This window comes from Dendrobates tinctorius, unplaced genomic scaffold (genome assembly GCF_039654945.1).
Source record: "Dendrobates tinctorius isolate UK_male_01 unplaced genomic scaffold, ASM3965494v1 ptg000083l, whole genome shotgun sequence".
NCBI lineage: Eukaryota > Metazoa > Chordata > Amphibia > Anura > Dendrobatidae > Dendrobates > Dendrobates tinctorius.
In genome coordinates, this window is record NW_027361751.1 from 33,680,652 (window position 1) to 33,707,878 (window position 27,227).

Sequence of the window (27,227 nt, forward strand, 5' to 3'; positions counted from 1 at the left end):
CGCTCCGGAGTGCCGGTGCCAGAGCTTGGTTTTCACCTGCGAGACTCGGCCGTATCTCGCTGTAGTGTGACTCCAGCCTAAGTGTAAAAATGCAAAAAAAACCGCAGGAATCAGTTTTCACTGCGTTTTTGGTTCAAAAACCTTAAGGAGTTTGCTTCATAAATTTTTTGAGGGGACTAAACTTTATCAGCGTACACGAGAGACAACAAAAATGCAGCAAAAAAATAGAGAAAAAAATGCAGCAAGTACACAGAAGAAAACACGCCTCAAAAAGGGCAACATGTGAACATAGCCTAAGACTAGTTTTGCTTGGGGCCAGGAGACATAATGACCATGGTTGTTAGGGCACAATGCACACTGCGTTATCAGGTCGTACATTCCTGTAGCAATACGAACGACGTGGTGGAGTGGCTTAGTATACATTTTTTGCAAATAACGTATCAACCAAATACCCTGTATTTGTTATTTTTTTATTAGCACTTGCTGTCTACTGTTATATATTTTTTACAGCAGAGTATTTTTGCACCTTTGTCATACTGTGTTTTTTCTTTGTGTTTCAGTTGTTGGGTGGTGTGAACACTGTCCAACCGACCTGTTCACTTTTGTGCATGTCACGTGTTTTTATTCCTGTAGCAATGTATAATGTTAGCTGTTTGTTGTGTCCCTTTAAACCTATCACAGTAAGTGGATGTGTGAATCCGCAGATGTTTGGTAAATGCTGTATTTGGAGGAACAGCTGTAGTAAAAAGTGATTGTGAAGTGTTTGGAAGTGGCCCTGTAATAAAAAACACATTCCCATACTTCCCTATTTTCCTGACACTGCCTGGGGTGATACTTGTCATATTACATCTGTTAGCTTGTGCGTCCTAGAAGCCGTTACTTACGTTCGTCGTCTTACATGCACTTATACGGGCAATTTCTCAAAAAGTGCAAATCCAAAATGTCACGAAGAATATCTAGACGTGGAGTATTTCATTTTCTATATTCTACTTAACCTTAAAAAAATTGCCATATTCCATTAACAATTTGTAGCTCTACAAAAATTTACTTCTGAGCTACAATTATTTGTTTTTTTAATCCTTGAAACTGCAAATTAAAATTTAAATAAAAATTTGCAGGAATTAAAAAGACAGAACTTCGGTATAAATAAGCAGGCTGTGTTCACAAGAGGCATTTTTGCAGCAGTTTTTTGTTTTTTTTTGCTGAAAAGGAGCTGCGTTTTACAGTTGCCAGAAAAAGCGGTGAGATTTCAGAAATCTCATTCACACGCAGCTTTATTTTTCTCTTGATTTACTTTGAGCATTGCAGTTTTTGAAAATTCTGTCAATTCTTTCAGCTTTTTTTGCAGTATTATTTTCACCCCTAGAAAGCTATGACAAAGTGCGAATGCGCTACAAAAAAGTGCAGTTTTAGGCTATGTCCTGTAACAACCCTGCTGGCATCACTGCATGGCCTCCCATCCCCCGCACACCAACTTATTTACAGCTTCAAGCCATGCTGTGAATTCTGTCTGCTGTCAGCCTTGTGCTCTGTGCCTCTGCTCTCCTGCATGCTTCCTGGCTATGTGTGTATAGGGGGGTGGTGCCAGAACTCTCTGGTTCTTATGCAGTCAGGGTGCACCTGGCTAATGGGTCCCTGACCAATTACCTAGAGCCCTGGACTATTTAACTCTGCCCCATCCACTGGAACATTGTGTGTGCAATGTCTCAACTCAGTTAGCGGCTTGCTGCAGAGGAAGCCAGGCCCTGTCCTATGTCTCCGCCTTCTCTGGAGGAATACTCCTTGTCTTGCCTAGTACTTTGTCTGCCTGTCAGGAGGCAGAATATCGTGGTCTTTGTCCCTGTACCTTGTCTGAACTCTGTCCTACCCCTGCCTCCTTGTCTTTGGCTTCCTTCCCTGCTGTGTCTCTCCTCGTGTCCTCCCAGACTGTACCTCTGCAGCCTTGCAGAACCGCTTGCTGCAGCTTCTCTCCACAGACCTTGTGGTTCAGCTTTGCTCTGCTCCTGCTGCCGCTGCAGAACCTCTTGCTGCAGCTTCGCACTCATGTGGCTCAGTTCCTAACCTGTTCTAATATACTCCACTCCTTCCTGCCTGCACCAGTACCTCCACCTGCTGTGTGAACAGGCCCCTACCTGTTCCTTCTTATACCACGCCAGCCTGCCCTGTGTCTCCAAGCTGTGCCCGCCTGCCATGTGTCTCAGCCTGCCTGTCAGTCACACCTGTCCAAGTGACTTGTACCCAAGTGGGATCAGCAGCCACAGCCAGACTCCACCTTGGAGGGGCACCTTACAGCTACCTGACGCACAAGCCTGACCTCACCATCAGAGGCTCCAGCAAAGACCGAGGTAGCTGTCGTAGTCACGCCCCTTCTAGGGCTGTCTGGTCTGTGGCACAGTGGGGCCACAACCCCCGACTCACGCCAATCAGCCAAGGCACGAGTGTGACACGTCCCCACAATGAGCTTTCGGTGAGTTTTTTTATTTTCTGCACCATTACATATAACATGTTAATCACATTTTCTTCAAAAATATGCTGCTTAAATTCATAGTGGAAACTTAGCCTAACATGTGTTTGATTTTCGCATAATTTTTGGTGAATAAAAGTACTGTAATTTTATTACTATAAATTATACTGTACACACATCACACAGTTAATCTGTCTAAAAAAAAAAAAGCAGCAAAAAATGCATTAAAGAAGTAACAAAAACACAAGAGATAAGGTTTTGGCTGCAGATTATTTGCCTGATGTAGGCATAGAGACTCTGAGTGCAAAGTTGTGTCACTTAGATTACTGGGTTGCAGCCGTTCTGACACAAACAGAGCTTTAAGATTTAGAATTCAGCAGAGCTGAGAAAGCTAGCCCCGCCCACACCACAGCTGACCATGCCCACATCAAGCTCTCCATGTACAAAGTCCATAGACACTGAGGTACTTTGTTGCTGGACTAGTCTCCCAATGTTAATCTCTTAGTGCTAAATCCTTCACAGTTAGTAAACAACAGTAGCACTTTGACAAGTGACACGGACTTGAATTCTGTGTTTCTGCCACTATCTCCTGCTGTCTTCAGATTACATAACAAAAACCTGCTGACAGATTCCCTTTTGATACTATGCAATCCAACATTTTGCCTACAGCGATGCACTATATGCAATGAGAAACGTAGCTCACTAAAAGTTTACAAATTCTCACAAATTAGTAATTGAGGCTAAACATAGCATAATGATTTCCAGCAGTTCTTAAGAATCATTTTCTTCCTCTTAAAACTTTGTCATGAGTAGATGATGACTAATTATAGCGGCTAACCAGTGGTATTGATGATGGCACTGACTGAGAATTCCCTGTTAAAGTAAATTTGTGAAGCAAAGTAAGCATCAATCTGACACTGGCTGCGTTATTGCAGGTATAATTTAGGCTAGGGTCACACAAGTGTATTTTCTCTCATCTGGTCGATTTCACAAATCACATTCTGATCAGAGTTACGTCTGTCACTCTCTGTGCAGCATAAGGACAGGCAAGAACCTAGGACAGGTAAGTATATGTTTGCTGTTTTTTAATCACTTCCCTTCCCTCCATAAAACCTAGTGATCTGCAGAGGCCCCAAACAATAATACTGGTCTTTTCAGGAAATCTATCAAATCTATCAAAACAACAGTTAGGAGCATGTTGGTTTTTGAACAGGTCTCTTCTTCCCTTCCCTATGTGTATGTCTTGTCTTATTTACTATTGTGGTTTTATAAGAATTGTAATATGATTATGGGGATGGAGTCTTGTTAACGTGGCATAATTTAGAACTGCTATCTCCCGATATCTTCCCTCACGTAATCTCCGGTCCTCCCAAGACCTTCTCTCCTCCACATTAATTCACTCCTCATCCAACCGCCTCCAAGACTTCTCCCGAATTGCCCCTGTCCTCTGGAATTCTTTGCCCCAACAAGTCCGACTATCAACCACATTTGGATCCTTCAGATGGAACCTGAAAACCCACCTCTTCAGGAAAGCCTACAGCCTGCAATGACCCCCGCTACCTCCTTCTCTCTCACCACTACCGGTGATATCACCGGAACTGCTGCAACCCAACAACCTACTGTCTCCTTCCCCACCATTCTGTAGCATGTAAGCCCGAAAGGGCAGGGTCCTCTCCCCTCTGTATCAGTCTGTGATTGTTAGTTTGTTTACTGTAAGTGATATCTTTAACTTGTATGTAACCCCTTCTCATGTACAGCACCATGGAATCAGTGGCACTATATAAATAGATAATAACTGTTTGTTGGACTTTCTGTCTTTCTGCTCTATTGCACAATATGTTTTGATGCCGCTAGGGGGAACCGTCTTCCAAGAGTTCATTCTAGTTGTACTCCATTTTTTCTGATCCTCTAATATGTAAGCCAAATTGTAATTGCTTTGTCTCATTTCTGATTGTAAAATTTTATAAAAATTAGTTATTAAAAAAAAGATTAATGACCAGGTATAGCAGTACTCATTGTCGGCTTTAAATTTGTGACATAAAAAAACAGTGTTTGTCTACTGTAGAAAATAAGTACCTTAAAATACATGTCTTTGCATATGTGATGACTCGGCAGAGCGCAGAGTAATCTACTTTCCATTGATAATATGGTCATCTGAGTGCATTACCTTTTGTGGAGAGATTGGTTTATGGGAATATGGGTCCAGGAAAAAATCCTCGTGCTATAAATTCCAGTTATCGGGTGAAGGAAATGCTGACGTATCGGCAAGACACATCAATCCGGCAGTGCAGCAGGAGGCAGAGAATAATGCAGATAGAAGTAAAGTAAGATGTTAATCATCATTTTTTATTTTATTTTGGCCTGTTAAATCTAGATTTACCATTTGGATGTGATCTGTGAATAAATCTCTTAATATAAAACTGATAGTCATAATTTTACATAATAGATACATGTTACCAACTAATAGAAGCATCTGATAGCGACATACAGATGTAGCAGATATTTACTTGACACTTTACGCATTGCGTGCCACAATGCAGCAAACCTTTTCAATGGCTTATGCTATATTAAAGTAGTATCCGGTATTAAGTGATCACGAATCGACAGGATAGGTAATGACTTCTAATGTGATTCCAGACACCTACCGATGCCAGAAAAGGGGCATTTTTGTCTCCCATCTAAATGGGACAGCAGTGTGCGTGGTCAATTGTTACTCCTTTCGTTTCCTAAGGGACCGCCAGGAATCTTGCAGCCAACACCGTATCTTGGTTTTCACGGCAGTCTTGATTCGGAGGTGTTCTGGAGTCAGACGCTGCTGATGCATGAAGAGACATATGCCTTTTCATGAATTAGGAGCATCGGATGAGCAGTGTACAGCTCTGTGTGCACCTCGTCACAAGTCCTACTCCAGACTGGAGTAAAGTTTGTGGCGTAGAGAACGCCGCGGCTCATCATGAATTGGTGGTCACGGCGCCCTTGGCCCACCCCAACCACATCAAATTAGGAGGGAAAATGGCATAAGAATATCAAAAGTTGCATAATTTTACCGCAGCCTTGAGTTGCGCCAAAATTCTGCGACTTGTCAAAGCTTTTTACGCCAGAATATAGGCAAAAAAAAGCTTTGATGAAACTGGCCATTAGACTTTAGGTTTCTATTCATTTCCAACACTTTTACTTTCAGAAATGATAATTCCTGAAATGTTGCTAGTTGTTTGTAACACATGGATCTCCCTATCTACTACCTTAATTCTCCCTACACTGTCCACGTCTCCGCTCATCAATATTGTCTGACCCCTCTCTAACCTATCCCCAATTTAAATATTCTGTCACCCCTGCTAAATTCTCTCTCTCAGCACATCAGATCCCTTTCCATTCGGTTTAATTTATCCATTATCCAATTAAACATAAAAAAAACAGTAAAGATCATAACAGGTAATAAAAAATTCAAAAATTCAGTACTTACAGGCTACAAACTCCTACTTTTCAACTACGGTAAACACCACTAATTCACAAGTCACTTATTGATCAAGCCTCACACTGAACAAGACTCAGACTGGTTCGTCTTCTGGTCTAATATAAGCACTAAGAATAATTAACTCTTCCACCTTCTAATTAGGACAGCCCAGTAGTAGCTCAGTGATTAGCATTGTTATTTTGCAGATCTGGGGTCCGTCTGGGTTTAGATCCCACCAAAGACATAAACTACAAGGAATTTTTATGTTCTCTCCATGTTTGCATGTGTCTCCTCCAGTTTCTGCCCACACGCCAAAGACAATGATAGGAAATGTGGATTGTGAGGCTAAATATGACCAGTGATAATGGTGTCTGTAAAGCACTTCTGACTTAATTTATTCTATGTGAGTAAAAAATAATGATAGGGTCATTATACAGCGTGGAAGCTAATGTGGGGGTCATTATACAGTTTGGTGTTAATGTGAGGACTATTACACAGTTTGGGGGCTAATGTTGGGTCCATTTTACAGTTTGGGGGTTAATATGGGGGCCATTATACAGTTTGGAGGCTAAAGTGTGGGCCGTTATACAGTTTAAGGCCTACCGTGCAGACAATAATACAGTATGTGGACTCTTGTGGGGGTCTTCATAAAGTGTTGAAGCCATTATAGATCATGGGAGCTAATGCGGAGACCATTATACAGTATGATGGCTAGTGTGGGGACTTCTGTGGAAGCCATTATACAGTGTGTGTGAGGACTTCTTTGGGGGTCATTGTACTATGTTCTAGGGAAGCAATGGGGACATTATAATATGTATAGGGGAGCTGTGGGCCCATCATACTGTATATAGGGGAGCTGTGGGCCCATCATACTGTATATAGGGGAGCTGTGGGTCCATCATACTGTATATAGGGGAGCTGTGGGCCCATCATACTGTATATAGGGGAGCTGTGGGCCCATCTTACTGTATATAGGGGAGCTGTGGGCCCATCATACTGTTTATAGAGAAGCTGTACATTGGGGGATTGTGCTGGTTGGGAATAGATGGGGACAGTGCTGGAAATGTGAGATGTCAAATGTCTTTGTTGTAATCTCTGCAAATGAGTAGTGGTTGGAAGAAATTATCCTATGGGTCTGGACCAGATAGAAAAGACGGGAAAAATGAATGACTCCATCAGAACGTCACCTGTAAGTTACTATATATAACTGTACTATAATCACTTGTATTTATTGCAGGACTGATATTACCGCCATATGGCCATATCGTAGTATATATCAGTGCACAACCATAGTTGTAATCAGGGGTAACGGCTAGGGGCACCGTTAGATGTTTTACACCCCCTAGTTGAACCCTTAGCTATGCCTCTGGAACTACTAAAGCAGTAAAGAGATTAACACTGAGCAGCAACAACTGTTTATAACTCCTCTTGTTCCCAAGCCTCTTATTGATCCAGCCTCAAACTGAGCAATTAGAATCGTTTCATTTTGAGTGTGATTATTGTGTAGAGCGAGAACCTTTGCCCATTACTAAAATATTCATTATGGGTTTATTAGGTTTGGACAATATGCATTTGACCATCTTTTAGCTCAATAAAAGTTGTAGTGAGAGCCATAGAGCCACACATGGAAGTCATTCTTGCTCTACTGTACCTGCATATGTCCATTCTTTTCCCCAGAACCTTTGAGGGAAAAAAAAATTAAAAAATGATGACATGCTACATCTGGTTCCATATGGAGGCAACCTAAGCTGGCACATGGAGCGCCCGTTTGGAACATATAAGACTGTCTTGTGCATGAACCCTTATTTCAGAAACCATTCACCCTTTACAATCATATTGGTTTTCTTTCCAAATGTAGTGATGGATGTTAAGAATGGAATTTGGACTAATATTACTTGGCATTGACGTAAACGTCTTTCTATTTTTGGTAGTAGATGACAGGGGTCTCTCATATCAATCATCTTAAATTAAGCTGCTTTACATAAACATGATGTTGAATCCATGGGAATAGCCTCAGGATTGTTGTGGGGGACAAGAAAACCTGGCTCTGCTGGAGAGATTAACAGCTTGTGGAGGGTACAGCAAGATTAACAGCTCAAGAAATGCAGATTTCAAAGAGAGGCCGTTGGTAAAATAAGTGAATTGTGCCCAGATTGTGCTCTGAGCAGATTTGTGGGTAATAGTCTGCATATTGTATAACGTTGTGTCTTGTTTATATGTCATAAACTTGGTGTGTGTATACCATAAGTAGAAGATACCAGTAACTTATCTAAATTGACTCCTGTCTTAACGAAGACCTGTCACCAGGTAAAACAGGCCACTTTCTATTCTAATTTTATTCCTGCTTAACCCAAGTGCCCCAATTTTATTTTTTTTTTTTCAAATCCACTGCAAGATTTCAGAGATATGCACCCTTTGATGCTAATTTTTATAGTCTTTGCATTGGGGGCATTGCTCACAAGGCCCACATAGCTGCTTCTATACAGCATGTACCCCATATAGCCTCTTATATACAACATGTGCCCCACATAGCTTCTTATATACAGCATGTGCCCCACATACCATCTTGTATACAGCATGTGCCCCACCAAGCCTCTTATATACAGCATGTACCCCATATAGCCTCTTATATACAGCATGTGCCCCACATAGCTTCTTATATACAGCATGTGCCCCACATAGCATCTTGTATACAGTATGTGCCCCACATGGCCTTTTATATACAGCATGGACCACACATAGTCTCTTATACACAGCATGTGACCCACATAGCCTCTTATGCACAGCATGTGACCCACATAGCCTCTTATATACAGAATGTGCCCCACATAGCCTCTTATATACAGCATGTGCCCCACATAGCCTCTTATATACAGCATGTGCCCCACATAGCCCCTTATACACAGCATGTGCCCCACATAGCTTCTTATACAGCATGTGCCCCACATAGCATCGTATATACAGTATGTTCCCCACATAGCCTTTTATATACAGCATGGACCCCACATAGTCTCTTATGCACAGCATGTGACCCACATAGCCTCTTATATACAGCATGTGCCCCACATAGCCGCCAAGCAACAGAAGCATGTTTTGGTTCATTGTCATGTTGGGAAAGTGTACTGTAACCAAGAAAAATATTAAGCCTACTGGTACTCTATGCTGTGGAGTGTTGAGACCAAGATAAATATTTTTGTAAGCAACGGCTTTCAAAATGTATGGTGTCACAAAGGTGAAGAGTGCAAAATAAAAGGCATGGTGCCTACAGTGAAACATGGTGGTTGCAGTATCCTTATGTGGGGCTTCATGAGTGCTAATAGTGTTGGGGAGCTACATTTCATTGATTGTATTATGAATTCACAGATAGCCTGCTCTAAATTGAAAGAGAAGATACTCCATCACTCAGTGCCCATGGTAGACGTGCACTTTTCGAATATGACAATGATATTGTATTCAGTGAAATCTATTCTATTATTTCTAAGCACTGTTTTTTGGTGATTCCTTTGTATCCCCATTCATACAGCACACACACACAAATGATACACCATTTGAAAGGTAAACTTGCCCCCTTCTGTAAGAAAATAGCCAAACAAACTACATCCACAATTTGATCACAAAATACAGTTTAAACATTAATTTTTATAAATTTCAGTAAGGAAAAATGACCTGCAGGTGGCACCACAGTACCCCAAAGCACACTACCAACACATTTGCATGCATGCACTGCTTTTTTGCTGATTATTTTGCCCCACACACATGATAAACCATTTTAAAGGTAACCTTGCTCCCTTCAGCAAGAAAACAGCCAAAAAAACCCACACAATCACGATTTTATCACTAAATACAGTTTAAACATTCATTTTCACAAACCTGCAAAAAGACACAATGACCTGCAGGTGTTACCTCAACCGGAAGACATTTTTTGGCCTCTACTTATCAAAACAATTTATTGTATTACCAATCTACATATATAAATACCTGTCTGTGTTCATCAGCTCATGAAATATATTTACATTTGACCAGCTTGCTTTTTCTGAAATTGCCTGCGCCCCCGACGACCAATGTGCGAAAATTTTGCACGGTCCAAGCTAGTATTGATTAAAATTTTACATTTCAAATGGTTTGTACTCCTTTATGCTGAGCACTGTGTATCTGTGTGTGTATATACTGTATGTGTGAATATATCGGATCCGATCCATGATCTGAACCTCTTTATTTAAAAAAGGAGCTGTGACCTCTATAAAAAAATCGACACATATTGTTAGACGGTTTTAGATTAAAAAGTGAAAATGACTTTCAGGATGAACATTCACTTAAAAAAGAAACTCCAGAATAAAGCTAGGTTTCATGCATATGATGACAGGGCAGCAAAACTGACTTCCTACATGATGTATAATCATAGCCAGAGTCACTGTTCTTCATTTTCCATGTATAGCAAAGTAGTTTTCAATATTTAATGATGCAAAATGTATCCTATTTAAAGCACATATCAAATCAATTTTTCCATTGCGAATGTAGAAGTTGTTTTTAGTTTTTTTTTTTTCTTCCTTCCTTAATTTTTAAGTTCACGTCTTTCATCTTTTTTGTCTACTGTGCTTTTCTGAAGTAGGTCATTCATCAAGGGATAGAAAGTGATTAAAGAATCAGTTTCTCAGGATTATCTGCAACTTTCATTTCTGTTCAGTTACTTACATAAAAGTTTTTTTTTTCCACTAAGTTATAAAGTATAGACTCTACAGATTTCCATGTTGTAATGGGCTGAGTGGTTGAACCACTGTACCAAAGCCAAAGGAAGACCGTTAGGGGCGTGACTAGGAGCCTCACCCAATCCGACCACGGACACAAAGCAGCTAATGACACAGCAGTCCATGGAGAGACAAGGGAGGTGATCCAGCTGCTACTCCAGGACTGACCTTGGGTAGATGGCGGCTGACCACAAGGGTTGGACTCTGTAATGGCCTGGGGAAATGTCCAACAGATGCAGACAGGCAGAAAAGATGACAGGAACCGCAGGTGCAGATACGACAGTCTAACGGAGAGATGAGCACTGTCGGGTGCAGCTGGCTCGGCTGCCGTTGAGGTGAGCACTGGTGGCTTCAGCTGGCTTGGCTGCCGTTGAGGTGAGCGCTGGCAGGTGCAGCTGGCTCGGCCCCCATTGAGGAGAGCACTGGCAGGTGCAGCTCGCTCGGCTGCCGTTGAGGTGAGCACTTGTGAGTGCAGCTGGCTCAGCTGTCGTTACGGTGAGCACTGGCGGGTGCAACTGGCTCAGATGCCGGTGAGTTGAGCACTGGTGGGTGCAGCTGGCTCAGCTGTCGTTGAGGTGAGCACTGGCGGGTGCAGCTGGCTCTGCTACCATTGAAGTGAGCACTGGCGGGTGCAGCTGGCTCAGCTATCGTTGAGGTGAGCACTGGCAGGTGCAGTTGGCTCAGCTGCCATTGAGGTGAGCACTGGCGGGTGCAGCTGGCTCTGCTACCATTGAGGTGAGCACTGGCGAGTGCAGCTGGCTCTGCTGCCGTTGAGGTGAGCACTGGCGGGTGCAGCTGGCTGTGATACAAGTACAGGGACCTGAGAACTGACAAGTGTGTTAGGAACAAACTCACAACATTGCACAGGCACCTCCATGATGGAGGAGGTGGTTTAAATAGAGAACTCCAGCTATTGGCTGGGGACACTTTAGAGGAACGCGCACGGCCCCTTTAAGAAAGAGGAAGCGTACGCGCGCTCTAAGCACAGTGCCTGGAGACCTGCTAGGAGTGCGTGCACCCCGAGCAGCAGCAGACCCGGAAGAAGCAGGACGGGAGCCTTGGCAGTGAGTACACTGATGTCTCTGCAGGGAGAAAGGGACTGCAGGCAGAGATGTAGGCGCTACACATGTCACACTGACGAGCACTCCAGTGTATAAAAAACAATGGTCTCCAACCTGGGGCTCATCAGCTATGGTGAAGCTACAGTTGTGATGTTGTTTTGCCTGATGATCTAAAAAGGTTTTTAAGGTTTTTCATATTGATGTCCTGTCCTTGGCATATGTCATCAGATCGGTTAGGCTTCGACAGTCAACACTCAGCACCACCGCTAAAGGTCAGTCAAAGGCTGGATATAAACAGTGGAAGGCTAGTTTCACACTAGCATTTATTCCACGCAGCGCACGGCGCCGCTAAGCCCCGCCCCCTGCCGGCTTCCTGCCCGCCCCATCCGGTCATCGCCGCCTACTATCGCACATGGACGCTTGCGATCTGCGCACCCTATCTTTAGCATAGGGTGCGCAGATCGTGTGCTGGCCGTGCGCTAGTAGGATTTTGGCGTGCGCTGCGCACTTTTGAAGGTGCGCCCGTGTGCGCCGAACGCAGCATATTGCATTTCGGCGCGCTCGGCGCACCCTCAAAAATGCGCAGCGCACACCAAAATCCTACTAGCGCACGGCCAGCGCACGATCTGTGCACCCTTTGCTAAAGATAGGGTGCGCAGATGGCAAGCGTCCATGTGCGATAGTAGGCGGCGATGACCGGATGGGGCGGGCAGGGAGCCGGTAGGGGGCGGGGCTTAGCGGTGCCGTGCGCTGCGTGGAATAAACGCTAGTGTGAAACTAGCCTCATAGTCGAACAGCACAGCTCCATACATGTGTAATGGCCAATTCTCAGATACCAAAGCACATCTTCTATTGTAGTGTATGGTGCTGTGCCAGTGGTGCGCCAAGGCTCCGTCAATCAACTGGTCATGGGGCGTCTCTGTGTCAAACCCTACCAACCTGATATTGATGACCTATCCTAAAGTCATCAATATGAAAAGATTGAAAAAGCCTGTTTCCCAAAGTTTTACATGCCTACTTCCCACAGCGCTGCTGCTTCAGTGAAAGTATATGGGAAGGATGAAACAGCAGTGCGTATGAGCAACCATCACTCACGATAAATGGGTGAAACAAGTTTTACCTTCCAGCGATAAGTGTGACTGCAGAGGAAATACCCCTTTAAAGTAACAGGCCAAACAGAATTGAGGCTCTTTATTATATTCTTCTACTGCTTGTGCTTGGCCTGAGGTTGTGGTGCATTTCACAAGTTTACAAGGAGTGAACTTTTAAAGAGCAGTGACAAACTCATCCTTTAAACCAGTGGTCCCCATCCTTTCTTACATTGAGAGCCACAATCAGCTGTGAGAGATGGTCCCAGGCCACATTCAGAGCCCCCGATAAGTGACATTCAGCTCTTGCCTCCTCCACTGTAGTGTCACCCCAATACTAGTTTAATAGCAGCCAAAGTTTCCCATAGAAATCACATTGAGGCAGTATACTTACATCCAGGGGTTCACACCTTAGCCCAATTTGGTATTCTCGTATCAGGCAGTGCCACCACATTATTGCATCAAGCCTCAATCAACCCTCTTACTGGCGGAGTCATCACATCTCCAGCTTACCATATCTATCTACCAACATGGCAACTACATGCTTATCCAGAACTGCTCTTCTGTGTAGGATTACTGATGAAAGTCACAATCTGAACAGGTCCTAACCAGAGTCAGTGGTATTACTCTGTTAGGCCGGTTTCACATTTGCGTTTCAGGGCGCAGCGACGGCAGTATGAGTTTGGCGGCGCATGCGTCCCTTTGACGGTGCGCCGAGCGCAACCAAATTGCAACAGGTTGCATTTGGCGCATGCGCCGCCAAACGCATACTGCGCACGGCCTGCGTCCCCAGTGATAAAGATAGGGGACGCAGGACCATGCAGCGTCATGCACCGATAGACGGAGCTACCGGCGGAGGCGCGACAGGGGGCGGGGCTTAGCGGCGGCCGTGCGCAGGCCGTCGCTGCGCCCTGAAACGCAAATGTGAAACCGGCCTTAGGCACCACTCTCGCACGAGTTCCTCTAGTCGTCTCTCTCTCTCTTGGATCCTCTCAATTTCTCTAGTCATCTCTCTCTCTCTCAGGTCAGCGCTCTCTCTCAGATCACCTCGATTTCTCTGGTGAGCTCTCTGTTTCTGATTGTCTCGATTTCTCACTTAAGGCTAAGGCTTTGCTTCATTGCAGATAGTTTCGGCTATAAGCCCTCATGGCTACTCCCATACTTCCATCCCGATACAGGTTCAGCCATCAACGCATCCCCTTTTCTGCCCTCCTGGGCCTTTTATATTTCCTGTCTGCAACACAGCTATCACCTGACCTTGTGCCCCCTCTAATCTCTTTCCCACAGGGAGCATACACTTCACTCTTCAGTTCCTGCTAAAGCAATTCTCTCTGCTTTCCATTTTCCTATCATCTTTGACCAGTAGATGGCAGTTTTCGCATGCAAACACTTTAAGTTTTAACATTGTGGGTCTTCTCACTTTTTCATCTCCTTACAGCACCAGGCTGGTAGACAACTGCGAGCCACATATGACTCCAGAGTCACAGGTTGGGGACCTCTGCTTTAAATGGAGCACTATGCAAATCTGATAGGCAGATTTATCCATATATTTACAGCACTTTTCTTGTAGAAGCACATTTAAAAAAACAATGTTGGGGTCAAAATTAAGCATACATCCAAAATGTAATCCATAAAATATTATTAAGTGACGCATTCCAACTGATAATTTGGCGTGATAAAAAAAAAAAAAATTCAAACTAGCACAAATTTCCTACAAATGAGCACTAAATTAAGAAATGTACTGAATGGTGCTTTTGCCATCAAATTTCTGAAAATGCCTCAAAAAGTAGTTATCAAATAAAATAATGCAGCACTTGTTTATGTCTGAATCCGGCAGAATTGGTGTTAAAAAGCTTTTTCGACTACCATCTAGTGTGACCGAGACAAAAACTGTTGGCAGCACCCGCATCACGTGTATTGGTTTACTGAGTGACACGCTCTGTTATGACAGCTGGGAGAAGAATGTGTGGCATTATACACATAAGACAGAATTGCACACAAACACGACCTGTTTACACGGATCTGATAACGTAAGCTCTATCACAGGTTTCTAATTCTGGTCTAACAATAAAGGGCTTGTCTGGGATTAGAATATCATGGCTGCCTTCCTCCAACATCGCCACCCCAGTCTACAGGTTGAGTTTGGTACTGCCTCTCTGTTAAATCGAAGTGAATGATATAATACCACATAAAATTAGCAGGAAGTGATGGCGCTAATTTTTGAAAGAAGCCATCCATGGTTTTTCTAGTCCTGAACAACCTCTCTAAATTTTGTAATACTGGTTCGGCATGGGTCCATGTTATCACTAGGGATGAGCAGACCCATGAAGTTCCGGTTCTGGTTCTTGACCCAAACTTTAGTCCAAGAGCGGTTCGCGTACTTGAACCAGAACCTCAATGAAAATAATGTAGACCCGATCTTTGAATTTGGAAAATTCTCTCTCTCTCTGCAACGGACTTCCTCCAGAACTCCAAACTTTGCAATAGACCCAGGGGAGAAGTCCGTGTTCGGCGTTTAGCTCCGGACACTAACTGTTTAGTACGAACCTCAAAGTTCGGATTCGGTCATCTCTACCGATAACGTAATGTCTATAGCACCATATTAGAGAACCACAGAGACTGCATGTGATGCTACACCTATCTGTTTGCTTAAAGGGCTTATCTCAAAATCTGTCTTTAGGAGTGCACTGCTCCCCAGCCATGTGCTCCTGAAAAATAGACAGTTCAGGCAATTGGCATGATTGCGCTGTCCTAAACTGTGTGCCATCACAAGTAGCCGACAGGTAGAGATGTTGAGGCAGCTTTATCTCTGCAACGTTGTGGGAATGCAGGAGCACTGAAGCTCACCAGATCCAGTGATCCCTCCAGCGTCAAAACAGCACTTACAAACGCTTTCCAATGAAGCTTGTAAGCGCTTGCCAAGAAAACTACCCACCACTGATAAGACTGAAGAGGTGGGTGGTACCTTAGGTAACAGGCAGTAAACTAGAAAATTGAAAATCTGTCTATTCTTGCGACTAGGATTTTTGTGTAAATTATAGTCCCAATTCACCAAAAGGTTTATTACAAAATGGGGACAACCCTTCAAATCTTCTTTTCTTTACATCAGCAAAATCCAAACTTGGTCTGGCATCATTAGCACTTGTCCATCTTATATTTTTCAACTAATGCTCTAAATATTTTCCTTTTTTAATGAAGAAATGGAACTAACATGGTTTAAAGAAGCCCTCCTCCTCCCATCAAAGTTTTCATCCTCTTAATATATTGCAGTCATCATATTATACACCACTGTGTACTTACAATTGCTCATTTTTGCCTTTCTACCCAGTTAATTCTTCTCTTTCCCATTAGGTTTATGACATCACGTGATTATAAACTGACACACAGAATCCTTCTAAGCTCTATGTGGAAACAGGAGGTCAAGTTTCGTTGCATGAGACTTCAGTTACTGCAAAAGTCCCTGGCAGAGGGGAGGAGTGGAGCAGCTGGGTCATGAGTTGAAGAGCGGAATGATAAATGCAGGGGTTCATAGGAGATCGTGATTTGTGCTATGCATAGCAGTGATAAAGCCCTGCTATGTATAGCACAGGCGATAAGACCATCGCAGCTTCAAGTTTCCTAGGGTGACTATTATATAAAGAAAAAAGTTAAAAAAAAGTTTTAAAAAATATAAAAAAAAAAAAGTTCAAATTACCCCCTTTTAAACCATTGAAAATAACACAATAAAAATTTTTAACACATATTTGGTATTGCTGCGTTCAAAATTGTCCAATCAAAATATAAAATAAATTAATTAGATCAGTAAACCGTAGAATAACATTTTTTTTGGCAATGAATACAAGACAAAAAAGAAAAGTGACTTAAGAAATTACGAATGATAAATCCAGCCCTATTTTTTTTTTTAAACAGGTTGTCCACTACTTTTACATTGATGACCTTAGGTTAGATCATTGCTGTCTGTTCGGTCATGGTCCAACACCCGACAACCTCGCTGATCAGCTGTTATCTGGCTGGAAGTGCTCACTTGCGGAGCTGCTCCATCTTTTGATAGTGGCCACCGCAGGGTACTAAACATCCCCCGCCTATTGATTTGAATAGGTGGCGGATGTGCAGTACCCTGCCGCGGCCACTATCAGAAGACGGCCAACTCCTTAAGTGAATACTTGCGGCCACCGACACAGATAACAGCGGATTGATGGGGTTACCGGATGTCGGACCCCAACAGATCAGACATTGATAACCTATTTTTAGGATAGGTCATCAATGTAAAAGTAGTGGACAAACTTTTTAACCTAAATAGATCCAAAATACTGTGCCGACTCACTACAGTTTATATTATTTGACTCCATTTCTTTGACAGAGAGTGCCAAATTCCTGCCATTGGGCTGCACATGTGTCACCCCAGAGTCCAGTGGCCATGGTGACATTGCCTCCCTCTAAGGGGTGATGTCATGCCTGGAGGTGGGGGGCTCCCCCATGCCAGGTAACACAGTGTACATGTCAATTCCTGCTCCAGGCCAGAAAGGGGAGCTTTCTTATAAATTCTGGCGAGCAGGTGGGGTTAGCGAGTTAGAAAGAAGTCAGCTGAGAGAGTAAACAGGAGATTTGTCATGGAAACGGGAGCCAGCTGGAGCTCGTGACAGGACAGTGAGAGAGGAGAGTTGGCAGTTGGTCTGTGGAGAGGGAAGGCATACGAGCAGAGACAAGATGTTACGATCGCGGACGCAGCGTGGCTAACAGCCAACGCTCCCGTGTCGTCGAGCTATAACGACGAAGGGGTATGCATCCCAGGCGGTCGTGGAATGTAGACCCACTGGACCACAGGGGGGACCTGGACTAGGGAAGGGTAGCGACCGGGGTCTGTGGCAGCTGAGCTTGTGGACAAGATGGCCTTAAGCAGGACTAAAAGACACCGCACAACTTCAGGTATGAAGAAAAAATAAAGTTTACTGAAATAAGGCAAAAACATAGAAACACCAGGTTCCGGAAAATGCACTTCATGAAGGAAACCCATCTCAGGTTGACAGGCAAAGCAGGAGGTCATCATGGGTTGACGTGGTCCAGGGTTGTCTGGCACGGGCTTACCAGGGGGGACCGCATGTGCGGGTGGTCATGCAGCACAGCGGATACACGCACGCATGTACGGCAACGGGCGTAGCACAGGCACAGCAGGAGAACGTCAGACGCCGACCACAGGTGGACTTCAGATGATGGCAGAGGTCATCACGGGTAAGACCCCAGGGAACCGACAGGACAACAGAACAGGACTCAGATAGCGCAGGGCCAGGAGTGGTGGCACTACAGCACCGGGCATAGGCTGGTCAGATCCAGGACTCGCAGGTGGGACCGTCACCAGGGAGCAGAGCTGGAAACTCACGGAAACCATGGAGGAGGATTCCATCCAGGAAGGAGAACGTGACCGGCTTAAGAGCACAACTTGGACCACCAAAACCACGGACTGGATATCTGGACACAGGCTGGACATCAGAACTCAGAGAGACATCCGGACTCAGGTCAGACATTAGGATCACAAAGCGGACATCAGGAACACAGAGCGGACATCAGGAAGACATCAGACATGAGGACATCTGGACATCTGGTAGACATCAGGACATCTGGACGCCAGGTGGACATCTGGAAGGGGTCGTCAGACACTGGACATCAGGCCGTGGACAACAGGCTCCAGACATCTGGAAGCGACCTACAAAGGAACCCAAGCGGTCTGATGCAAACCCTGCCGGGTTGGACAGGAGCCAGTAGGGAATTGCACCGAATCCCCAGCTTAGTACTGAGTAGCAGAAACTCAGCGGACACACTGGACTCCTACTTCCAAGATGAACCCAGGTTAGATCACGGAAAGTCAGGTAACAAAGAGTCTCAGTCACTGGGCACAGGGTTCAAGGCACGGAAGGACCTCAGGAACATCACACAGTGAGCACAGTTCAGACAGGGTCAGGTAAAGGAGCAGATCCAGGATTCAGGAAACAACACATAACATACACAAGGCCTGGATATGCAGCCTCCAGGAAGGGCGATCTGGGTATTATGCCCCTGAGCAGGCCAGGATATAAGACACAGTACACAGAGGGATAAAGAGCAACAGCTCCCCCAGAACTGAACAGAATCAGAGCAGGAGCAGAACACAGACTCACATGGCAAGGTTCAGGAACTCAATGTGAACTCTGGCAATGCCCCAAAGGGGGAGGGACCTTTATATAGGAGCTGCCACACAGCCATAGGCTGGAGCAGCAATTGTAGCACACACCCTCTCCTGATAAAAGGAAGGGAGGTGTGGCCGCGCTTTCCCTAAGCAAGACAGAACATAATCAACAATGCAAAGGACACCTGGCAGAAGCTGAAGCCTGAACACACGTGGTAACCATGCAATGTGTAGCAGACCTATTAACCCTCGGGTGGCTGCCAGGGACCGCACACACAGGTGTTCATGCAGCGCAGAGGAACCATGCACGCATGTACGGCTATGCGGCGGTGCCGGACACTGGGAAGCATCCACACAGATAACTGACAACAGCATTCCAGCACATTAGAGGGAAAAAGAGCAAAGGGTTAAAGCAGAGATGCAGAGTAAAGCCGTGAATCAAGGTCCAAACACAGCGGCGTTACACAAGAACTCAGAGGAATAAAAAAAACTGTGTATAGCTGACACCAGAGCGGAGCGCTGACAAAAAGGGACACCAGAGTCCTTGGCTGGGCGGGTGATGTATGCCCTGACAGCTGAATCTGGAGGGCAGGGGACTGTAAGCTCCCTGGCCACATGGAACACCTGAAGGCACGGCAGCAGATCAAGAGCCTGGGACTGACAGTGAAAAGGACAGCGCCCGTGACATGCTGTTCACGTCGGTATGCGTGGGGCCTTGCTCTCCCTTTCCCCCTGGCTCCTTGATCCTCTGTCCAGCTGCACTCATGTGCCCATGATGATTTTATTGCCTGCTGTTCCTCCACACCTCCAGCTCTTATAGTGCTTGGTAGATTGCAGCGCTCATTTTGGCATTGCTTTATGGCTGTTCTGTTTTAATCTCGAGGTATGATCCTGTTCTTTCTACCATTAAGTTATTTTGGTTCTTCTCAAGTGACAGCACTGTCTGCTTAACTTCAGCATTAACTCATTCATGCTCAGTCATGGGAGCTGCATGAGTATCACCTCTATTTAAGTGGCACTCATATTTGGAGGGACCTCATTGTGTTTGCATTTTCGTTGCAGGGCACTTTTGGGTACAGTTTCAATTAGATTGTGATTGTATACTTTCATAACTTGTCATTCATACTCAGGATTTATTATTTCTCCATTTTTTGATAATTACATGTTACAATCCAGGGTCCAGGGGCCATCTGTTTATTGCATTGCATTTATTGCCTGTGATTATTATATCACGCATGGGGGGAACTTTTGCTTTGGTTTTAAGTATATTTTAAACTGTTATTGTTAATAAAGTTTTGCCTTTTTACTTAGTATTGTGGTGTGCATTCCCTACAGTGGTACTTTTTCTTGTGTTGTCCATTTTGCCTGCCACTGGCATTGCACCCGCTTATAAATAGACCAACCCTCATCTGTAGTGCACTGAGGCTTCATTGTTGTTCCTTCCCTTATTCTCTGCACCCCAACATTCACTATCATCTGAACAATCAAATATATTTGCCCTGGGGCCCCGGTCTACCCGTGGGGAGCTGAACCATCTTTGCTGCGTCACCATCAGCCCCAGTGGACCTAAACCGCAGCGACGGCCACCCATTGTCGAACACCACGGGTGGCGTCACGATTAAACAACACATAACTATCCTCTACTTTATGACACGGCCAGAGCCACAGAAACCGATCACGGCCCCATGACTTCCCCCATAGAACTGTCCGGTCCGATTCCATGTACCCCATGGCCCTGGCGGGCGCGTCACACACACGTGCATGGTTTTATTTCCATTTCTCCCTTTTAGAGAAATGATTTCTTGTTGAATACAGATCTGTTATACAATGGATGAAAACGGAAACAGAATGGCCCCATTCCTATGATGGAATCCGTCTGGTTTTCGTTATGGTGTCCGCCTTTTTATCCGAAAAATAAAAATACAATTCTACTTCTGTGTTTCTAGAGTGGAACAGAGAAATAGAGTTCAAGAATGGAGGCCTGAACAGAGCATTAATCAGATAAATAATAAAATTCTGACTACCTGCAGTGACCACTAGAGGGAGCCTAGAAGCATAATGCATACAGTTCTTTGTGTAGAATTGTATACAGCAGGCTGTAGTGGCTCCCTCTAGTGGCTGCAGCAACCAGCAAAAAGTTTATAATTTATAACTGTGTCTAAAATAAAGACATTGTATATTAAGGAAATATTTAATTGTTCTAAAATAAAGATATGCCTTTAAACCTTCTCTGCATCAAAGTCAAAGCTTGGCCTGTTTTACTAGCACTTTTCCATCTCACATTTTACAATATTCTATAGTGCTAGCCATGACCGGAGTCTTAACCTCTTATTCAGCTGAGTTGTTTTTTCTCCTCTGATTCTAATTTAGAAATGAATACCCTACTGAGAAGTATGCCCTTATTCTGCAGCAGTACAGATCTCGCTGCTGATTTTCTTGATGACTTGTCATTTTTTTTGTTATATTTCATTAAAAAAAAATCTGCTGACAAGGCAATGCCACTAGTGCCTAATACTTGGAATTTACTTTGGGAAATATGTCACTCTGTCTCAGGAGAAGTCCCTCCAACGGGCTCCACATTTTACTGCTTACACCGCATTACTGCCGTCTAAGTTTACCTGTTCGGGATAAGATTTATTCTATTTTGTCATTTCTTCTTGCTTTAGATTATGAATGATTAAACTTCACATGAAAGGAAACGATTGATTTCAGACACGGTCCTTTAATAATTCTCCACCATTAAAGGGGTTGTCCAGGCTGATGGCTAAAGTCTGCAGATACTCTATGTGATTGTGGACTTAATGCTCACAGCGTGCACACTGTGAGCTGTCAGGATACTCCAGTGCCAGCATCGGGAACAGGCGGTCAGGTTACCCCGAGCAAGTACGCGAAATGCATACTTCTAGCCACCTTCCAACTAGACGTGTCCGGCCTCGCTCAATTCCTTTTTTTTTTATCAAGACTGCGCACTTCTAGTCGGCATGTTACGACATGTATGCATTTCCAATAAGTAAAAAAAAATGAGAAAATTTCAGCTCACCCCTGAGATGTGATTCCAGGCACGAGAAGGAGCATGGCTTCCTTACTGCTGCACAGCGTCCAAGGCAATAGGAAAAATAGAAGTGGATCCAGCTCACTCACAGGGCTTATTTAAAAATTAGCAAGTTTTATTGGATAATCCTTTAAAAATTCAAGATTACAAACAGACATCTCAGATGACACAGCAATGACGGGGTGATGTTTAATGAGACCATACACGTTTCGAGCAACACGGCTCTTGAACACTGGTACTTTCCCTGGCTCTTCCCACTTGCCCTGTAGCGGTGGCAAGTGGGGTTCATATTTGTGGGGTTGATGTCACCTTTATATTGTCTTGCGCCATCAAGCCCACGGATTAGTAATGGAGAGGCGTCTATAAGACACTTATCTATTACTAATCCTATAGTTATATTGTAAACACACAGCCAGAATAAAGTCTTTTATTTGAAAAAAGAACAAAACACACTATTCCTTTTTTATTTAAAAATAACAAACACAGTTATACTCACCTAACGCCCATTCCATTGAATCCCTCATCTCCTGTAATAAAACAAAAATAACAATATCCCTCACCTGTCCAATGTTCTGTCCCGCGCCGTAATCCATGTCTGAAGATATATAGTTTTCAACCTGGACCATGCCAAGATGCGAACGTCCAAGCTGAGAACCTCTGAGGAATGAGCTGCTGTAAGCGCCGCATCAGTGAGCAGTGGTGATGTCATCGAGGTCACCGCCGGTCAATGAGACTGCATTCCCAGCTGGCCAATGGACTGTGGTGACCTTCCTCCAGTGAGATCCCCACTAGCACCGTGAGACTTTCTCACTGTGCTAGTGGGGATCTCACTGGAGGAAGGTCACCGCAGTTCATCACTGTTCCCTGATGCGGCCCTTACAGCAGCTCATTCCTCAGTGGTTCTCAGCTTGGACGTTCACCTCAATTCATCTCTGCATAATGAGACTTTTTTACTTTGCTAGTTGGGATCTCACCGGAGGGAGGTCACCGCAGGTCATTGGCCTGGCTGTGAACGCAGCCTTAGAGACCTGCAGTAACCATGATGAGGTCACCACTGCTCACTGATGCTGCACTCGTAGCAGCTCATTCACCAGTGGTTCTTAGCATGGACGGTCGCATCTTGCCACCGTCAAGGTTGAAAACTAGTAATCCCAAGACATGGACTATGGTGTGGGACAGAACGTTGGACAGGTGAGGGATATTGTTTTTTATTTTTGTTTTATTACAGGAGATGAGAGATTCAGTGGTATTAGGAGTTAGGTGAGTATAACTGTGTTTGTTATTTTTAAGTAAAAAAAGGAAAAGTGTGTTTTGTTTTTATTTCAAATAAAATACTTTATTCTGGCTGTGTCTTTATTTACAATTTAACTATAGGATTAGTAATGGATAGGTGTCTTTTAGTCATCTCTCCATTACTAAGCCATGGGCTTGATGTCACCGGAAAATTCAAAGGTAGCATCAACCCCACAAATATGAACCCCACTTGGCATCGCTACAGGTCAAGTGGGAAGAGTTGGGCAAAGCGCCAGAATTGGTGCATCTAATAGATGCGCCTTTTCTGGGCGGCTGCCTGCTGCTATTTTTAGGCTGAGGTGACCAATATGCATGGCCCCTTACCAGCCTGAGAATATCAGCCCTCAGCTGTCTGCTTTAGCAAAGCTGGTTGTCAAAAATAGGAGGGACCCCATGCTGTTTTTTGAAAATTATTTAAATAATAATAATAAAAAAATAAAATGTGGAGACCCCTCTATTCTTGATAATCAGCCTTGCTAACACTGACAGCTGAGGGTTGCAGCCCCCAGCTGTCAGTTTTGCCTGGTTGGTTATCAAAAATACAGGGGAACCCACATTGTTTTTTTTCAATTATTTAGAGCGCAGGGGCCACCTAATGAATACGCCTATCAGTCGGTGCCTGTTCTCACTGTTAACTTCAGCAATCGTTGGCTGATGGGAGCAGTAGTCCCATCAGCTGACGCCAGTGAGGTAAGGTAAACCTTTTACCTTCGATCACAACTGCAGGCTCACGCTGTCATTTGAGAGCGTGGGAACCGTGGCTTTGTGACCAGCAGTAAGGATTTTACCGCCGATCAGAAGCAGTGTTTGCCGTGCTGTATGACAGCGCGATAGAAGCCTGGTGCTTGGGCTGAACCCAAACAGTAACATGGACTTCCTGGAGAAGGTACGGATGACGAACTTTACTGTTGGGATTCGCACATATCTACTTATCAACTAAACAATATGGTAGTGGACTAGCATAACTGACTACCTTAATTGTTAGAACTGCAATAAAAATACTAAACACCATTATACATTTATTTTTATACAGTAGCACCATTAATTCTGCAACGCTTTTCAGACATCAGCATAATTTGCCCAATTGGGGCTCACAATCTAAATTTCCTATCAGTACCGTATATATTTGAAGTGTGGGAGGAAACTCCTTGCAGATATTGTCCTTGGGGCATTTGAACCCAAGACCCCGAGGCTGAAAAAGCATCAGTGCTAACTACTGAGCCACCATGCTGTCCATACGATCACATCACATAATTTATGCCCTTTCCAGATGTCAGAACTTGCACATGTGTCATAAAGAGTAGATTCTGATCTTTCACCAAATTTCAGTATTTGACAATGGCACATATGGCAATTCTTTATTACGGCACATACCCCAATGACGACAAGATATGCTATATAATGTTCTGTATATGCAGGGATAGAAAAATGCAACAACCATCCACAGAATGGAAAACATCTGCTTTTTAGTAAACAAAAAATTGAAGAATATTTCCTACAAACCGCTGATTTCCGGCTGGGGTGCTGTGGCCAACTGGAGATGTAGAACTACATGGTGGACATCCAGATTCTTGGTTGTCCATGTGCTGTATGGACAGATCCATCACTACAAGAAACAAAGGTATTTGTTATTTCCACAGAAACTTGTATGACTTTCTATCAACCTTGCCCATATTCTGTCTTGGACAAATCGTATGCATTTTCATGTTTCCTAAAGAGCTGCCAAACATAACAAGTGAAAGGGCGTCTTGTAATGTGCATAAATAAGAAATATATCCCGAATTTATAATGTTCCCATTCTTAACAGCGATATCTGACATTACCGAGCTATTCTGTGAGGAACAATGTGCCTCGCTCTTATCAAACATTTCTTATCGGCCATTTCATACTTTGAGAGGCTGTCTGTAGAGTTTTCATTATTGTAAGTGTACCCATCATCAACTCAACGGGAGAAGCAGCAACCGACTATATTCTGTGGGCGGAGGCAGTATTTTTACTATTTTGGTTATCACTTGGTAGATTTGTTGCCGAAATTTCTGCTAGAGTTCAATTCATCTGAATTAGGTTTGCAAGAAACCATCCACATGTTGCAGAAACATCGTTATTCACATATTTAATTATGAAAATTTCTTGTGACCCTAACATTTACAAACCATTGGGAATCCTCTGTATTTCAAGGTTTTTCTTACCTGGATAACCTCATGTCTACCTTCACAACAAGTAGACATGTGTTTTACATAGTAGATCCCTCTATGACCCAGAAAGGAGCGTTGGCAACTATCAGCTGCCTTCCACCATGTTGGATACGACCTGTCCACATATAAAATGGACATCCATTCAAAATCTGCTGCTGACGGAAAAATATATACAGGGTGAGCCATTTATATGGATACACCTAAATAAAATGGGAATGGTTGGTGATATCAACTTCCTGTTTGTGGCACATTAGTTTATGGGAGGGGGGAAACTTTTCAACATGGGTGATGACCATGGTGGCCATTTTGAAATGCTAGCACAGGCTTCCAGTATCCGTTATTTCAGACGCTGCACATCTCGTATCTTCACAGCATAGACAATTGCCTTGGGGGTCAGATCGGGAGACCTTGGTGGCCATTCAGCTGGCCCACAATGACCAATCCACTTTCCAGGAAACTGTTCATGTAGGAATGCTCGGACCTGACACCCGTAAGTGATGGTATGGTCTGGTATATCGGGTCAGAAGACAGTGGGGCCATTCTTCATCAATGGAAACCTCAATGCCACTGGATATCTGAAATTGCTACATGATGATGTGTTCCCCTCTATGCACTGAAGATGGCACGTTCCCTGAGTTTTTCCAGCAAGATGCTGCACCGCCACATTATGGGTGTCAGGTCCGAGCATTGCTACAAGGAATCTGACCCCCTTAGACTAGCATTTCTTCTGCGGTGTTGCTATCAGTGTGTCAAGAGTGGGTGAAGATGGTTGCATTGACAATCCAACACAATAGGCAGCACTTTGAACACATTTTATAAGTGGTTATAAACTTGTAAATAACGCATGAAAAAATAAAGTTACGTTAAAACCAAGCACACCGTTGTTTTTCTTGTGAAATTCTCAATAAGTTTGATGCGTCACATAACCCACTTACCATTGGAAAAAATAAAGTTGAATCCAAAATGGCTGACTTCAAAATGGCCGCCCCCTCCCATATACTAATGTGCCACAAACAGGAAGTTGATATCACCAACCATTCCCATTTTATTTAGGTGTATCCATATAAATGGCCCACCCTGTAGTTGTCCACAACTTCCCCAATGTTAACAGCTGATAACCAAGGGTTCATTTCATGGCCATGCTAGCTGGATACAAAAAGATGCTTTGTAGGTAAGGCAACAACTTTATGACTCATAAAATCCATAAAATAATACACATGGGGCTCAAGTGGCTGAGTCTGTGGGTGCTTCAAATGCCGCTATATGGTGTCCCCCTGTATCGGTGTATCCTCCCCAAGAAGCAATTGTGGAGGGGAATAGATGACATGGTCGCCATCAAGCGCAGCATTTTTGTATTTAAATGAAGGTATTTTGGGCTAAAAATAATTTTTGCTACGAGGTTTCAATAAAAAATTTGCACCATTCGCCTTCAATAACCTGTGCACCACAAAGACTGTTTCATCTGTATTTTTTCATATAGTGGCATGTACTCACCACTGGATGGAGCCAATGACACATCACTGGTGCCAGGAGCTGATGAGCATTCATCAGTTATTACTGTGATCTGAGCATTGCAGCTGCAGTGACATCACTGCTCCGTGCAGATCACAATTTTTACCAATGAGTGCTCATCGGACCCAGGCATCAGAGCTGTGGCAGGAACTTCATTTAGTGGTGTGTACATGTCACTGAAATCACCATTGCAGCGCTGGTGC

The 27,227-nt window shown here is 44.0% G+C and overlaps 1 protein-coding gene and 1 long non-coding RNA gene across 3 annotated transcripts in view; one reads left to right on the forward strand and one right to left on the reverse strand.

Annotated features, from left to right (window-relative positions):
• LOC141097192 (3',5'-cyclic-AMP phosphodiesterase 4D) overlaps positions 1–27,227 on the forward strand; it is a 1,243,227-nt gene that overhangs the window by 474,579 nt on the left and 741,421 nt on the right. The gene's annotated exons all lie outside the window — the stretch shown is intronic.
• LOC141097195 (uncharacterized) overlaps positions 24,698–27,227 on the reverse strand; it is a 150,448-nt gene continuing 147,918 nt past the window's right edge. The window contains exon 4 of the long non-coding RNA XR_012233871.1: positions 24,698–24,923. This is a non-coding gene — a long non-coding RNA (uncharacterized lncRNA). The remainder of the gene's footprint in view (positions 24,924–27,227) is intronic.